At 44.4% G+C, this 16885-nt stretch overlaps 1 long non-coding RNA gene across 1 annotated transcript; it reads right to left on the bottom strand.

Annotated features, from left to right (window-relative positions):
* On the bottom strand, nucleotides 1723-3324 carry LOC110394928. The gene is made up of 3 exons (XR_002436032.1): nucleotides 3263-3324; nucleotides 1979-2080; nucleotides 1723-1833 (listed from the first exon to the last, which is right to left on the bottom strand). It is a non-coding gene; the product is annotated as an uncharacterized LOC110394928 (long non-coding RNA).

Genomic DNA, 16885 nt, shown 5'->3' with positions numbered 1-16885 from the left:
TCCAATCATCAGCCCATCACCACCATGCCCAGCATCACATCCATGGCTGAGTAAACAGGAAGGAAGCCCAAGATGACCAGCTAGATGACCATAGATAAATTTGATTTACAATTGATTATGTGAACCCTCCTTTCCTTAAGAGACAATGTTCTTCTTCGCAAAAGGATGGGAAGAAACACCCTCAGAAACAAGTGATAGGGCAGTTTCTTGCCCAGAAGACCGTTTGCACTCTTCTAGTGGTACTCCGAGCTGCAAAATAGGTAAGTTTATTTTTGCATCTTGATTTTCTTTCCTATTTCCCCTTTTTCTTTTCAGATATCTTCTCCTTTTGGAGTTGCATTGGCAAGGCAATCAAGCAGGCGTTCACTGGGAACTTGCTCAGAGCGTACACAGAAAGACCTGTTGGCCTCCAAAGTGATGAATTTACTGTGCAAGCACAGTTATTTTCACCTGTAGACCTTCATGTGGGAATCCAATAGGACTAAGGTGTTTTCTGTGCTGGACTGGTGCTCAAGTACTGGAATGAATAAGGACCTAGATTCAGTAGATTTTGCAGCTTACTGACTCTGAAATTTCAAGACTTCAAGATTCCAGCCTTGGGGGACAGAAGGACTAATGGTAAGTGGTGCGCATACTCTGGAGTATTTTCATTAGTACACATCCCTCTTCAGCCTGTCAACTCCTTCCTCCATCATCTTCCCAGATTATGTCACTCCTTTTGTCACAGCTCTAGCATCCAGAGAACCACCTTGCAAATAGACTTTAAAGTGTAACTGCTGTTGTCATTTGGTCTTTTTTTCCTCTTTCCTCTTGCATGCTTAAATCATGGGCTGATACAGCCAAACAGAATGAATAATCCCAGGGAGGTAGCACAGCATGAGACTCCCAGGTTGGAGCTAGAGGTAACAACAGGAAGAGGATGGAGCTCAGATTTCACCATGAAATGGGGCCTGAGACCTGAATGGTCAGAGAAGCTGAAACTAAAGGTCTCAGAGGAGAAAACTGGCCTGTTTGCCTTCATTAAATTCTGCTTTGGGGAAGTTAGGGGACTTGGCCATGAGTGTCTATGTATGGCAAATGTCATCTTGGCTGTGTCAGACTCCATGTTGTTCCAATGGTGGATGAAGCTCCAAATCACCATGCCAAGGAGACCTAGCCCTAAGGGGAAAGAAGATCTGAGATGACAACTGAAGTGGGCTGAAGGCCATGAATGGCTCTGTCCTGCTGCAGGCTAGGCTGTCTGGATGGAACTGCTGCAGCTGGACAGCAATGAAGGTCATTTAATATCTTTTAATTTTTTTTAAAGGTTAAAAAAACCTGAAGTTCTTTCAATAGATTTTGGATGGATATCGTTACGTATCTACAAACATACCCATAAAATTGGGCCATTTAGGTGAAAGCACTGCACAAACAGAAGTGTTTGCAGAGGAATTAACCTGGCTGAACTGCCGTCTGTCTGGGTCGGGAGCCCGCATCTACCTCCCCCTGCACCAGTGCACGTCATCGTGTGAGCACCGAGTACTTTCTGCTCTGGCTTTCTCCATCAGCTCACGTTGCTCAGGACGGGGCAGTCAACAGGGAACAGGAGGCCCCATGATGGTAGCTGTTCTGAGAGATCAGTAACGCCAGGAGGAATTGATATATTTTGCAGATAGGGAGGAAACTCAGAGGGATTAATCCAAATTTGAGCAGAATTATTTTAATTCCTGACTCTTCCGGTACTGTCCAGTACATTTTTCAACAGGAACATGAACTCCAGTGGTTCACTTCCCAAAGAAGATCTAAGCCAACATTTGACTTATTCTCAGAGCTGAAGGAAGGTGGATGTTTTCCCTGTTGGATGGTGCACAAAATGCAGTGAGGAGACAAAGGTTATGAGAAAGCTCCTTGAAGATATGGTTAGAAAGAAAAGGTGTTCTGCACCATGAAGACATTTTCCTGTGCTCATCTCAGTACACAACCATGTTATGTTCCACACCTGGCCAGGCCATAGGCTGGAGGATCACGGAGGACAGACATGGATGAGGAAGCAAGCGGGGAGGAAACAAGTGGGGTCACTGTCCTTGGAGATGTTCAAGAACTGTGGAGATGTGGCACTGAGGGACGTGGTCAGTGGGCATGGTGAGGTGGAGTGGGTTGGACTTGGGGATCTTAGAGGTCTTTTTCAACCTTAATGATTGTATGATTCTATGATGCACTGAAGGCAGAGTGAAGAGGGTCTGCGTGTGTCATGTTCAGCGTGATCAGGTAAGGACCTGACCCAGAAGTGAGGATGAAGGTTTTACGTGTGAGAGGGGGCTAGCTCTTCATGCTAATAATTGTGATCTGGGACGGGTGTATTTTTGCCTTCTTGCAAGCTGTGGACATGTGTTCTGAGAGCCTGCTTCAGAGTTCACCAAAATCAAAGGCAACTTTTGCCCTGCTGGCAGCGAGGACTGGGTCAGGTCTTTGGGGGATTCTGCCTGTTCCCCAAGCCAAGCCTCTAAAAGGGGATTTTCTGGCAGCCTCAGACCTTTCACTGTGCTTGGCCAGCACCACAGATGAATCTGGGTTATGTTTACACTCTCTTTTTCACCCCAACCCGTGTATCCTTTTCCCCTCCTGTCCTTAGTGCACATGCATCAAAACCCCCGTGTAACATCACGGAGACTGCAAGAGGAAAACCCCTAAGATGAGTGCATGTGTGCAGCGTTAGCCAGACTGCTGCTCGCATTGTGCAGGAGGAATTTAACAGATCCCTCAAGATTTTAAGCCAGAATAACAAGCGTGTTTGTTCGTAGTTGAACTCATTTATACTCTGCTGGGGAGAGTGGAGCATGAAGTGGGGAGGGGATCAGTGCTCCATTTTTAAAGGTGGTCTTCTGAAATCCATCCCCCTGAGACAGAAAACCCCTGAAACATATTCCAAATAGCAAAATAAATACATCAGCAAACAAACAAACATGCAAGCAGCTCTAAAGTGAAGGGAGAAAAAGGCACATTCCCACTCTGGGTTTGTTACTGTAGAGTTTTTTAAAATGTGATATCCAGACTTCAAAATGATCAGAAGAATGTTTAAGGGGACCTGGTAGGATCTGTGTGAAACATATGTGGTTCTATGTGAGACATATATGGACCTATGCATGTATGTATGCATGCTATTTCAGGTTTTTGCACGTAGATAGGTCTACACGTAGGTCTGTGTGCCTGCTGGACCTAACAGTGTGTCTTCAAACAGAATATGGCCAAAAAAGGGTCTAATCTGCTCTTTCAGAAATATTACCCTTAAAAGCAAAGTGGCAGGACCCATCCCACCATGCCCCCTGACCACATCCCTCAGTGCCACAACTCCACGGTTCTGGAACACCTCCAGGATTGTGACTCTACCACCTCCCTGGGCAGCCTGTGCCACTGTGTTACCTCTTTCTTAGGAGAAATTTCCCTAATATCCAACCTGAGCATCCCCTAGCGTAACTTGAGGCCACTACGTCTCATCCTATTGCTGTTACCTGGGAGAAGAGGTCAACTCCCAACCTCACTACTACCTCCATTCAGGTAGTTGGAGAGAGTAATAACGTCTCCCCGGGCCTCCTCTTCTCCAGACTGAACAATTACATTTCCCTCAGCCACACATCGTAAGACATGTGCTCCATTGTGCTGAGGGTGGCTGGAGAAGCAGCAGAATCAGGAAGGATGGAGCAATCTGGATGAGAGCAGAAAAGCTTAACTCAAGTCTGGGAGTTGTGGCCCCAAGTTCTGACACCTGCCTCTTCTGTGAGAAGGGCCACTTTGGGTCTTTGGCTTCTGCCTGGTTTCACTACAGCACGTGAGGTGGAAGCCAGGGGGGTTTCCTTTCATAGAATCATAGCATATACTGTGTTGGAAGGGAACAATAAGCATCATCAAGACCAACTCCTGGCTCCACACTGAAGCACCCAAAAATCAGATGGATGCATGGGACTTTTTTTTTCCCTCTGCAGGTGGCTGCAGAGTGATGGTACTCAGCACCCAGCAGTGGTGCTAAGCACCCAGCCCGCCACCAAGAGCTTCCAGCACAAGGAAGTTCTTACTTCACCGCAATGAGATGTCACTGTCAAGCAGAGAGGAGCTGAAACTGGGGAAGGTCTGGGTTGCATGAGAATGTGCACAGAGTGAGTAACAACGAGGTGAAGCATGTGGGCTGATAGGACTGCGCAGATGGGACAGATAAGGCATATATCTCCCCATCATTTAGCAGGCAAGTCCTCAGCGCTGCAAAAACAACCTTTGGGGCACTGGGTAACTGGGAATATTTGGGAAACAGAGAGATGGTAATCCATCTACAAGGGTTACCAAAGAGAGCAGTTATGTCGAGTACTAGGAAAAAGGGAAGAAATCCCAGGAACCATTAAGCAGTACCTCTGATGAGAAACAGATGGAAGGGAGCCAACTGATTGCAGAGGGAAAGCCCTGTGTTGTGACACTGTTATATGGGAAATCAATCTCAAATTATCTAATGCTTCTTTGTTGCCTTAAGAAAAAAAGGTCTATTAATTTGTTCCAGTTAGCTGTTCTTGCAAGAGAAGATGTGAAGGAAAACAAACCAAGAGGAAGAAAGAACAGATAAAAAGCAACGCTTCCTGCAGAGCAACCAGTTTTAAAAAACACCTTTGAGGAAGCCAAAGTAGGGACAGAACTCCACACTCTCACAAATGGGGACTTTTCTTCTACTGAAATTTGCCTGTATGATCTCACATACACAGGCATGCCTCCATGTGTCTGGAGGGAGATTAAGTGCTGCAGATATCCATGGGTAGGTATTTCAGCATAGCTTGGGAGAGGGAGGCTGAATGCTCCACATAAGATTTGGGCTCCAGACCCCTCACAGCCTTGCTGCCCTTCTCTGGACACGCTCCAGGGTCTCGATGTCTTCTTGTAGTGAGAGGCCCAACACCAAACACAGCACTCGAGGTTCAGCCTCACCAGTGCCAATACAGAGGGATGGTCGCCTCCTGCTCCTGCTGGCTGCACTATTTCTGATACAAGCGAGGATGTTGCTGGCCTTCTTTGCCACCTGGGCACACTGCTGGCTCACGTTCAGCTGAGCATCTACCAACAGCTCCAGGTCCTTTTCCTCTGCTCAGTTTTCCAGCCACTCTGTCCCAAGCCTGTAGGGATGCATGGGGTTGTTGTGACTGAAATGCAGGAGCTGGCATGTGGTCTTGTTAAACTTCATCCCATTGGCTCAGCCCAGCAATCAGCCTGTCCAGATCCCTCTGTAGGGACTTCCTACCCTCAGGAAGATCAACACTTCCCCTCAACTTGGTGTCATATACGCTGAATTCCCTCATCCTAATCATCAATAAACCTGTTAAACAGGATGGGCCCCAGTACCGACCCCCGGGAATCGCTGCTCATGATTGGTCACCAGCTGGCTGTGACTCCATTCATCACCACTCTCTGGGCCCAGCCATCCAGCCAGTTCCTCACCCAGCAAAGAGTGTACCTGTCCAAGCCACGGGCTGCAGCTCCTCCAGGAGAATACTGTGGGAGGCCATGCCAGCAAACTACTTGTTAAATCCTGACTTTAGTAAGGCATCACAGTGCGTTGTGCTTTTAAATTAGTGTCCCAAGCAACCTCTTTGCTTTGCCAGACAATCCATAACAAGCACAGAGTGTGCTGAGCTGAGCAGGACTGACAGCCACAAGACCTCCATGGGGAAGCTTGTTAGTTCTTCCTCCCTCTGCTGCCTTTTTGTTCCTCAGAGCCAGCTTCCAGCTTGTGCTAAAATCTCCCCATCCTTGGTGGATTTGAAGACAATGCTGCTCTTAAGGAGCAGGAAGGGTAACTACAGGATGAACAACTGACCTTCCCTCATGTGCTTTGTGTGTATGTGCCTCCAAGGACAGAATTTGTACTTTCTGTCCTGTTTAGGAAAATATGCTTGACCATATTTATTTTTATGAAGTGGCGTAGGTTTGGCCAAGAAAAAAAACATGAAGCCGAGTGTCCTGGAAGCTGTAAACAGGGGAGGAGCAGATGTTTCTTCCCTCTGCGGAGAACATGAGGCAAAGGAGAGAGAAGGAAAGCAAGAGACTGCTAGAGCAGTCCGGGAGGTATGAATAAAGCGTGGTGTTATCCACTTTAGAAGGAGCTGAGAACTTGCCTGCTTAAATTTAAATACAGCTTGATAGAATTTGCATGTGCCTTTTTTTTGTGGGGGGACTTCTGAGTTGCATCGAGATCTAGAAAATCTAGTAAGACAGCAAAAAGGAAAGAAGACCAGGAAAGAATAAATTCCCCACAGTGAAAAATTCCTAGGTGCTGACTGACTTGGCCTTTCACAACACAAGGAGTGCACCCACCGCCAGCAGTCCGTGCTTGACTCCATAAGGTAGAATCATAGAATCATAGAACTATTAATGTTGGAAAAGAGCTCTGAGATTGCCGAGTCCAACCGCAACCCATCGCCACCACGGCCACTAACTATGTCCCTCAGTGCAACACCTAACCTGCTTTTGAACACCTCCAGGGATGGTGTGGACTGAAACACCCACGAGTGGCAGGGCTGAGGGAGCAGCTGAGGCACTGCTGGAAGGTTCTTTTTGGATGTGTTTGTTGGCATTTTTCTCCCAGAACTAGATAATGAGCCACAAATAAATACGGACTTATCTTGTCCAAACTCCCCACTAGCCCATCTTCTGGGCTGTAGGTCATGCTTAGCATGGTGAGATTATGCTCAAACCACCACCATGTTCTGTGAGATATAAAAGACTGAGGTGAGCCGGATTCTGTCTGGGTCTCGGAGGCTTTGAGGCAATCTATATTATCCAGCAGACATTGGACTGTGTACATTTGTTGAAGGCACGCATGACAATGAAGTGAACCCATCTGGCTTTCTTGTGGCTTGTCCTTGTTGTCTTCTGTGGTCAAGAAAGATGCATTTGAAATAGGAATGGTTCAGAGACTGGATCACGTTAATATTGGTCATGGAGGAGAGGTCAAAATGGAGGAATATATGAGTTTTGATCAGAAAAAAAAAGTGCATAGTGGGGATATGAGTGCTGTGGTTTTATATACAAAGGTCAGTGAGAAGGAAGAGTTGATGAAGCTCAAGCAGAATGTCAACACAAGGGCAAACGTAGATAAAGTCAGCACAGATCAATTCAGAAGGGAAATTAGGAAGTCTTTAAAAGATAGAAAATGTACATTTTGGAGCAGGTTCAGCAAGAAGCAACCACGGACACACACAGTGTTCAGTCAGTTTGGGAAAGGATGGTGGGCACTTCCACTTATGAACTCAGGAACCTCAAAGCAAAAGGCCTCCAGAAACTGGCTGAATTTCAAAAAACCACACATCTCAAAAACACAAATATAAATAGTGCATGTATATATATATTAGTATAAACAAGGTACAGAGAAGGCTGAATTCTCCCAGCTAATTTCTTCCAACAAATCCATTTGAAAATAAGAGTTATATTTCTCCCTGAGTGCAATTTCCTCTTACATTTTTGGTCAGTATTTCACAGCTTGTCACTTTATTTTGCTCCCCATCCCAGTGCTCGGAGTGATGCTGTTTGCAGATGACTGGACAAGTTTTATTTTCCTTCCTCCAGCAGAGGCTGCCTTGAAGTTGCCCTTGGGTGAGATGACAATGGCATGGCTGTAGAAACACCCTTCTATTCCTGCAGCCTGGAGTGGCACCTGGACAGATAGGACTCCCCAGAAAACAAACCAGAACACAAATGCTTGGTTCTCATCCTAGATTACTCCCTGGAGTTGTTTGGGGAGCAAATTCAGGGAAATTCATGAGGATAATGAGACACCTCTTTGTGTGGGTGCCATCAGAGCAATGTGGTATGGGTGCCATCAAACCAACCTGGGATGGATGCCACCACATCATCAATGGATAGGGGTGAGGAAATAGCTGCTTAAACATCCATCACCTGGGCTTCTCTCTGTGGTCTCAGGAAGGGTCTTATTTCTCTTACAAGTGTCATTCCTTAAGAACAACAACTCTTAAATCAGTGGAAGGTTAAAGGAGGTCTTGTAATGGCTCCATAATGGACTGGAAGCTGAAATGCAGGTACATAACTCAGCGTGCTCATTTAATACCATAGGCAGATGGTTTAGCTATTACAGTTTGTTGCTAGAGAGGGCTTTATCTGGTAACCCAATAATCTTAATTGTATTATTTTGATAATAAACAATGAGGCAAAATCAAGGGAGGCAGAAGCTAAACACAGTAGTAACTGTCCAAACAGCCTCTGAATTGTTACTTACCATACGTTTTTAATCCTGTTACCATAACAGAAATGGAATCTCAGACCAGTACAAATCAATGCTCTTTTATTGGATTCAGAGTAACTCGGTCATTTTTTTCTCTGGAGAGTATCTGGATACAGCAGTGATTAATGTCATTTAACTTGCAGTACTCATCTTACCACTGTGAGTCATGAAAGCTGTGATTCCTGTAAAAGGCTAGGTCTGCCTCATATCTAATCAAGTAATTGTATGTAATTGAGGATAATCAGAAATCTTAGATCTAGAACACATAGCAACAAAACAGCATGCATTTTAAAAGGGCTTCCACTTATTTAAGTGGTGAAAGCCAGCATGTTTTTATCTCTGACTCCTCTCTCTCTCCTCTTTTTATGGGGCTACTTTCTAGAAAGGATCTCATTTCCAAATGAGATGATTTTCTTTATAAAGGATTGCTTTTAATTAATCTGACAGGGTCTATTCTCCATCATACAACTTCTGCATGTGAATTTTCTTTTTCTGGAATAGATAAGGTATGTCACACCTGTGATTTTTCATAGTCCATGCTCAAACATAAGCAGACTGAGCTAGGAAGAACTCCAGGGAGTAACTGATTTATTCAAGTCAATGCTACGAATACACGAAATGTGGCAATCTTAGTACGGTAACTGCTGGAAATTGGAGACTACTGTGGAAATGGCCACATATTTTGAACAAAGTTATCTCTGTTAGGCTCTGTAGCCCTAAAGGAGACAAAACACAGATTGCTTTTCACCTCGTAGTAACTGAGATAAATCTGCCTGTGGCTGGACACAGCACCCACCCTCAGGGAACAGCTACAGTAACTTGCCTCCACTAGATTTTTTCATCAAATAGGTTCTCTTCAATTTCACAAGGTATGTTTCCACCCTGAAGACACAACCAAAATAGATTAAAATGAAGGAAGAGGTACTTTTTTGTTTGTACAGGAGCAATGTTTCAGCCACGTAGCTTTACTGCTGTAGCTAGAAGCCTCTTCCACAGAGAAGCTCCATCAAGTTCTAAGTGACACCATTGATGCAACTTGCAGCAGAGACACAGAGTTCTGAGAGAATGGAACTCAGAAGGTTTAAGTGATTGCTGACCTGTGCAGCCCTCTCCTGTAATATTCTGCCTGCAAGGAGATGGTCAGTGGGCACGGTAGGGATGGGCTGGGGTTGGACTTGGTGGTCCTGGAGATCTTTTCCAACTGCAATGAAGCTATGACACTATGATTCTATGAGTTCTGCCTGAACGCTGCTTGAACTAGCTGACAAAGCATCTCAAACCCACCACTGTCTTTGCTTAAGCCACCACATGAGCTTGTGTTCAGGTGTCAGGATGGAGAAGGAGTGGTGGGGCACAGACATTGGTCTCTTGCAAAGGCATGGAAAATTTACTTCAAAATTGGAGAAAGTGACACATTCTACAGCTTGTATGCCCCTTACAAATTTATTTCTGTACCCCCCCTTTCTTCCAAGCTCCCTTGCACTTCTCTTTTCTCCAGAATTCCCTTCGAGGACATATTATACAACATAATTCTCATGGCCCTCAGGTGGGTGGGCCTCTCTTGATCCATGGCTTTCACTTCTCTTAAGTAATCTGAAACATGGGATACTTGTCAAAAAATGAGTTTATTGACTTAAGCTGGTGGGAATTTCAGATAATGAGGGCTCTTTTAGACACATAGCAACTTTCTGAAAATGGACAATGATTGGGGGGTGGGAATCATGGTGTTTCACAATGCATAGCAGCATAAACCAACAGAGGAAAACAGAGACTGAAAGCAAGCAATATAACTTCACCTTTGGAGCTGTTTTAGGCTGTCATTCAAAAAGCTTGAATAAAGAGAGGATACTGACTCTTACAACTAAAGAGAAAAAAAGTAATTGAAAAATATTTAATATCCAGAAACACTGTTCCACAGGAGCACACAAAGAAGGATACGTCCAAATTCATATCTTTTTTTCATTTCCATAATTATTAATATAGAGGAATTTAAAGGAAAGGGATTATACTCATTGGATTTATAATGGTACTCTTCCCCAGTCATGGCAATTAAAGCCAAGGGGATGCTTATAGCATCATCAAAGCAGAGGAAATTCAGTTGCAACAGTGAGATTTGCAAGTGAAAATGTCAATCTGAGTGAGTCTCACGCAGTTCCTGCTGACTGCCTGCTCACTGCCTGCCCTCTGCTTTCCCAGAGGCTGCAGAATGCAACCATATTTTGAGAATCTCAGTGGAGAAATGCAAATGCTTTCCTGAACGTACCTTCTCATATGGGGATTTTTGGGCAATTCACATTGCCTTGCTCAGAAATGGGACAGAACTGAGATTTTCAGCAAACTGACATGAAATTTTCCTTGGTGTTCAACTTTTTTTTTTTTTTCCAATGGGTGCTCTCAGCTTACTGTGTGCCTTTGCCATTATAATTACTCAGTGAGTACACTAGATTCCTGCTTTTCATTTTCATTCGTTCTCTTTTGTTTCCATGCTTCTGTTTCACTGAGAGTGAGGCATTCTTTTCTGGCTGCTGGTTTCACATCTAACGATTTGCACTTGTCACTTTGGCATGCTTCTTGCTGTGTGTGTAAAAACTGTTTTCAGGAAGCACTGCTGCTTTACCAGATTCTGGTAATACGTCAAGAAGGGAGAGCTGTCTGTCAGGGAGAAAGCACATCATCTGCTGATGACCACTATACCCGAGTTCAGGCCAAGTGTGTGAGTCCATCTAATCTTCTGATTAAACAGTGTAATGTGCCCACTGGGCTTCATGCCCAGCATGGAAGGGGCCTGGGAAGATGTAGTTTTTCTGTAGGAGAAGAAATTTGCAAAGAACCAAAAGAGTTTTTGTTGGGGTATATCTACAGGATAGGAAAATGAGAGGCTGGTGGTTGTAATACTCACCTTCCTATTTAAAGAGTTCTACTGTCACCCATGCACTAGGCTGTTGGAGACCAGCATCTCCAGGTGAAGTGGGGTTGTTCAGTCTGGAGAAGAGGAGGGAGACCTTACTGAGCTGTACAACTCCCTGAACAGAGGTTGTAATGAGGTGGGCTTGGCCTCGTCTCTTGGGTGACAGCAATAGGATGAGCGATGATGGCCTCAAGCTGTGGCAGGGAGGTTCAGGTTGGATATTAAGAACAATTTTTTCTCAGAAAGAGTGGTGATGCACTGACAGAGCCTGCCCAGGGAGGTGGTGGAGTCACCGTCCCTGGAGGTGTTCCAAAACTGTGGAGATGTGGCACTGAGGGACATGGTCAGTGGGGATGGGTTGGGGTTGGACTTGGGGATACTGGAGATCTTGGAGGTCCTCCAACCTTAATGATTCTGTGATTCTATTCTATGATTCTTTTCTGGGTTCATGCAACTTCTGGCACAGTGTCTATGGGAGAGCAGGAAGGATTCAGAATACACCTGGGGCTTCGGGGCAGAAAAACAAACAAACAAACAAGCAATAATTCAATTAAAAGATAGCAAATAGTGTGTGGAGACTGGATGGGCTCCTGCAGAGGGGCTGTGCTGGAGATGTTACATGTATGAACATTGACACGTGTGGTCTGTTTTTTGGGTGATGCAGTGTGGAACAAGGAGTTGGACTTAATGGTCTTTATGGGTCCCTTCCAACTTGGGATATTCTATGATGGGATATACCAGTGGAGATATGATGGAGATAAAAGATATCACTGCCTTTGTCAGGAGTGTTAGAACTAGATAATCCTCTAGGTCCCTTCCAACCTCAACTGTTCTCTGATTACATATGAATAAGCCATGAAAACATGGGATGGCTGCACTTCAGAGGTATTTCTATGCCAGTATCCCAGTTTTGGCAGTGATCACAAGTGAATGCCCAAGAGTTGGATGAACTGCCCTCATTTTAACTCTGTGGCATTCACTTAAATCCATCAGTGTCCAGGACACAATGCATCTTCTTCTGTAAAGCCTTCAATTAGAGGAGATTATTCACCCCATTGGACCTGGGACGTGTCCTGTGGTTGTAAGGAAGGCAGGGTGACTTCCTCCTGTCTGGCTCTGTGTGCAGGGGAGAATTCAACTCCAGGATGAGTCCTAGGATCTCTGTGGGAGGCTGACTGCTCTTAAATGAAGCTCTTTTACTTTGCTTCCTGATGGGTGAAGAAGTTTTGTCAGGTAAGGTGAAGTTGGGGACACAAACTAGTGATCTCTCCTCCTGCAGAGTAATATAAAATGCATGAGGTTTAGATAAAGGAAAGTTAATCTGCTTACATGTCTGAGAATTAATCCTGGGCTTCCTTTGCAATAGCATCCCCCAGGTGCTCAGCAGGGTTTGTTAAATTTTGAGAACAAATTAGGCAGTGATTGGCTCTTATTTGAACTGAACATTTGTCTCTATTCTTTATTTGAAAACTTCCCAACTACACAGTCCTGTAATTATTTTTTTGTTTGACCAAGACATGTTTTATAATAAGAGTATTAAAATTTATCCCTCAGTGGGAAGAATAGTGTTATTCTTGGCTGTGATAACCTGAGATATTATTAAGCTTCCCATGTGAGCCCTCAAAATATTCTCTTCCACAGCACTTTCCATTAGATATTTGCAGAATGCTTTGCTGTGGGCAACAGACTCATAGGCATAAAGGGTGGCTGAAAGTTGCGTGAGGGATTCTGTGAGCCTTCTGCTGCTGCTCTGGTCAGCACTGACGTGGTTGTTCTCTTGGCTGATGTGGCCATATCTCTACTATGGAAATGCTGGCATTACCTGGTGTTGCTTTTAGCCACTGAGAGCTCACCTGAGGGACCCCTGGTTGAACTGGTGGGTCCTGGTGTCTGGCTCCTGGTTTCTCAGCTCCTGTTGTTTGCTAGGTGATGGTACCTAGGCAACTTCCAGGCCTAGAGGGAGGTTGATTCAAAATGAGACAGAGGAACAAAGAGTCTTTATCCTCTGCCTTGTTGAGTTTAGACCCAGGGCATTTTCCAGAATTCAGTTCCTCGCCAAGAAGAAATAATAATCTGAACTTGGATGTAGAATCTGATTCACCAGTTTAGGCCAGTCTGGTATATCCTAATGGAAATGGAGGTGTTGGTGCACATGCAAGCTACTTGGATGGCTGTTGCACATGGGGAGAAAAAGGACTTGGGGGGAAGCCATCAGGGAAAACCCATCTGGGGAAATTTCAGCAGTGCAAAGTAAGCACTTCCATAGGCTTTCATGGGAGTTCAGGGCTTTAACTTCTTCCAGGCTTTTGGAAATCTCCTCTATGAAATAGGCTTGGTGTAAACATGCCAGGGGTAGAGAAATGCACTCATTAGCAAAACAACGAGGAGAGATGTGCATAGGGAGCCGTTTAGAAAGATCTTTGGGTATATAAAGCATCAAGAATGATGACAAAATCACTCCACTTTGCCTCAGAGAGCAATCCCCTCGCATCTGCTTTAATCTGGAAGGTGGACAACATCTCCCGGCCTGTGCAAGTCTAATGAGGTCGGAGATGTATATAAATATGTCCTATTTACCAGGAAGGAGGACTTTCATTGAGGAAATGAATAATTTCAGGGGGATATAAACTAATCAGAGATATTTGGAGAAGGAAGATGCCCATATAATTGGATTTGAACCAAAGGGTAATGCAATCATATGATAATGAAGGGCAGTTCTTTATCACCTGTTGTAAAACAGTTGTCTGGGCAGAGAATAAAGAAAGAAATAGTGTTATGTCTCTACATAAAAACCTTCAAATAACCTCTTAAAGATTTGTGGGGTTAAAAGCAAGAGTGGATAATGAGATCTTCAAATCTGACCCCATGCATGTCATCATCGTTCCCACTTCACGGTCATCTCTGTGCTGACTCTGTTACCTTGTGTTTGACGGTAACAAATCTTCTGGAGGAGTAGCAAGCCTTATTAAAATCTGTGAGTCAGTTCTGTAGCTGCAGTTCTCAGAACTGCACTGATTTGGAGTCCCGGAGAGTTTGGCACTACACTTAAAATAAAAAAAAAATAAAAGATAATAAAAAATGTTTATCGGTTTCTTGTAGTACTACTCTCTGAGATCGTAAAAATTAAATCTCTGTTAGGAATCGTCCTGGCTTTTAACCAAGCGTCTGTGCTCAGTTTAGAGACTGGAAGAAACACAAACTTTACTTTGTGACCGAATTGCTTTTGCACACCACTGGGGCTTGCAATTGCTTGCAGCTTTTTGCATCCTGCAAAAAAAAAAAAAAAGAAAAAATCTTTTGTGATTCTCCCTGGGATTCTGGAAATGTTGAGAAGCCTTCTTCCAGACAGCAGCACACGAAGGGCTGGATCTTCTTCTGGCTTTCATTAACCCCTGAGCCCAAGCTGGATGCATTCCATAAAGCTGCTATGTTTGTTGTTGTTGTTTTTTTTTTTTTTGCTCACAGTGCTGAGATCTATTGAATTCTTTCTGTTTCCTGGACCTGGCATCTCTAGTGGGTGAGTGGTGTCCTACAATATGCCTTGGGTTCACAATGCTGCACACCTCAGTGGCATTCAGAGGCTTCAGGCAGCCTTAGCTCGCAGGCATGGGAGGGAATTACTGAATTACACGTGAATGAGGTTGCCTTGGCAGTAGTCCCTGTGGCTGTAACTTTGAATCACACTAGAAACAGCTCATCCTTTTGAGGTAAATTAAGTTCATTACTCTGCAAAGATCATTTAGAAAGAACTTCAGCAATAGGGGCCTGCTTAACTGCTTTCCAAAGGACATTAGAAGTAGTTTATCTTCTACTTCTCAGCACCTCAGGAGCTGAGATCAGCTGGTGCCGAGTGCCTGATGAGCAATTCACTTCTGAAGGGAGATTTAGACTGGGTATAACAAAAAAACTTTGTTATGATAAGGGTAGTGAGACACTGGCACAGGTTGCCCAGAGAGGTGGTGGATGCTCCGTCCCTGGAGACACTCAAGGTCAGGCTGGATGCAGCTCTGAGCACCTGATGGAGCTGTGGGTGTCCCTGTTCATTGCAACGGAGTTGGACCAGGTGGCCTTTTAAAGTCCCTTCCAACTCAAACAAATCCATGACCCTATGATCTTGCACCATTAGCCTCTTGCCCCTCCCATGCCTGCCTGTCCTGGATCCCCATTCATTGCTGAGGAACCAAAGTGCAGCAGCTGTGGGTCAACTATTGTAGCTGTGGCAGGATCACGAAATCAATTCAGATCCTCCAAACTTCTGGCTGGACTTTTCAGTTTTATTCTTTATTTTTTTTTTTTTTTTGGCCACCATCTCTCACAATGAGTGACACATTGTTTACCACATCCCACATGGCTTCTTGTCTTTATTGGAAGAATACAGCTTGTAAAGCATGAACACATCATTCAGGAAAGTTTGTTCAGAAGTAATTTTCCTTCCAGTAATATAAACTGATTGAGGACTGTGGACTGAGCAACCTTAGGTCCCCAGGGTTTGCTTTCCATCCAGCAGCATCATTTATTCCAAAGCTAAGCAGTTCTCTTGAACTAGTAAAAGAAAGATTTCCTCATCTTGATGCTCATGCTATTTACTACAAAATAACAGTAGTCTATGCCAAAACTCTATGCTCTCATCGGTGGAATAATTTGATTTACATGAAGTAATTCAACCACCAGTACTGAAAGAGACATTTGCAGGTGTTAATCACTTTAACAAATGCTTTCGAGACCTCCCAAAGAATGTGCAAACAAGATGTGCTGTCTGAAAAGGATGCTGAGATGTTTGAGAATGTGGAACTTCACTTTTCTGATGGGCGGATATTTCTCTGCCTGGGAGGTCAATATTCTTGGGGTAGCACCTTTTATTGGGAATATGGAGTCCAAATACAGGCGAGAAAAATGAGATGTGAATGTAGAAAGGGAGGAAGATTGAGGGATCAACAAGAGAGGGAGGAAGTAGCACAGAAATTATGGAAGTATTCAAGATACTTGGGCACAGTCATGTGTGCCCATACAATGCGTATGGGTGGAGGGAGAGACTCCTCTCAAAACTTTCTATCCTATACAGACTACAGCTCTGGTTTCTGTGGTGTCCTGGTACTTCCCACATAGTCTGGTCTGCAAACAAGCAAATCCATTGAAATTCACGGCTGCAGTCTCTAAACTCCACATTGCTCAACAAAGCCTGAAAATCAATCAGGCAAGTGAACTTCTATTAGTTCACTCTACCAGGAGAAGGTTCATAGACAGGGGAAAGAATGGATTTGGGCTGTCTGTTTTATTTTCTATTGCCTCTTTGGGATAGTGCAGGGCATGTTGCCACAGAAAGATATGGCATATTGGATTACTGGAGTCATGTAGGTGAGGAACAGAAGTTACACTGGGATGAATCACAGAGAAGTGCAGAAGGTCAAGTACCAGCGGTTTTCTGTAGCCCTGATAAACTCTGGGCAGGGATTATTAGGGGATGGGAGCAATTAATCATAGAATCATAGGATACTTAGAGTTGGAAGGAACAATTAAAGGTCATCTAGTCCAACTCCCCTGCAATGAACAGGGACACCCACAGCTAAATCAGGTTGCCCAGGGCCTCATCCAGCCTTACCTTGAAAGTCTCCAGGGACGGGGCATCCACCACATTGCTGGGCAACCTGTTCCACTGCCTCACCACCCTCACTGTAAAAGACTTTTTCCTTATATCCAGTCTAAATCTACCCTCTTTAAGCTTGAATGAC

The sequence above is a fragment of the Numida meleagris genome, chromosome 2 (assembly GCF_002078875.1).
Source record: "Numida meleagris isolate 19003 breed g44 Domestic line chromosome 2, NumMel1.0, whole genome shotgun sequence".
Taxonomy (NCBI): domain Eukaryota; kingdom Metazoa; phylum Chordata; class Aves; order Galliformes; family Numididae; genus Numida; species Numida meleagris.
Note: the sequence above shows the minus strand (reverse complement) of the source record. Positions and strands in the feature narration are given on the sequence as shown.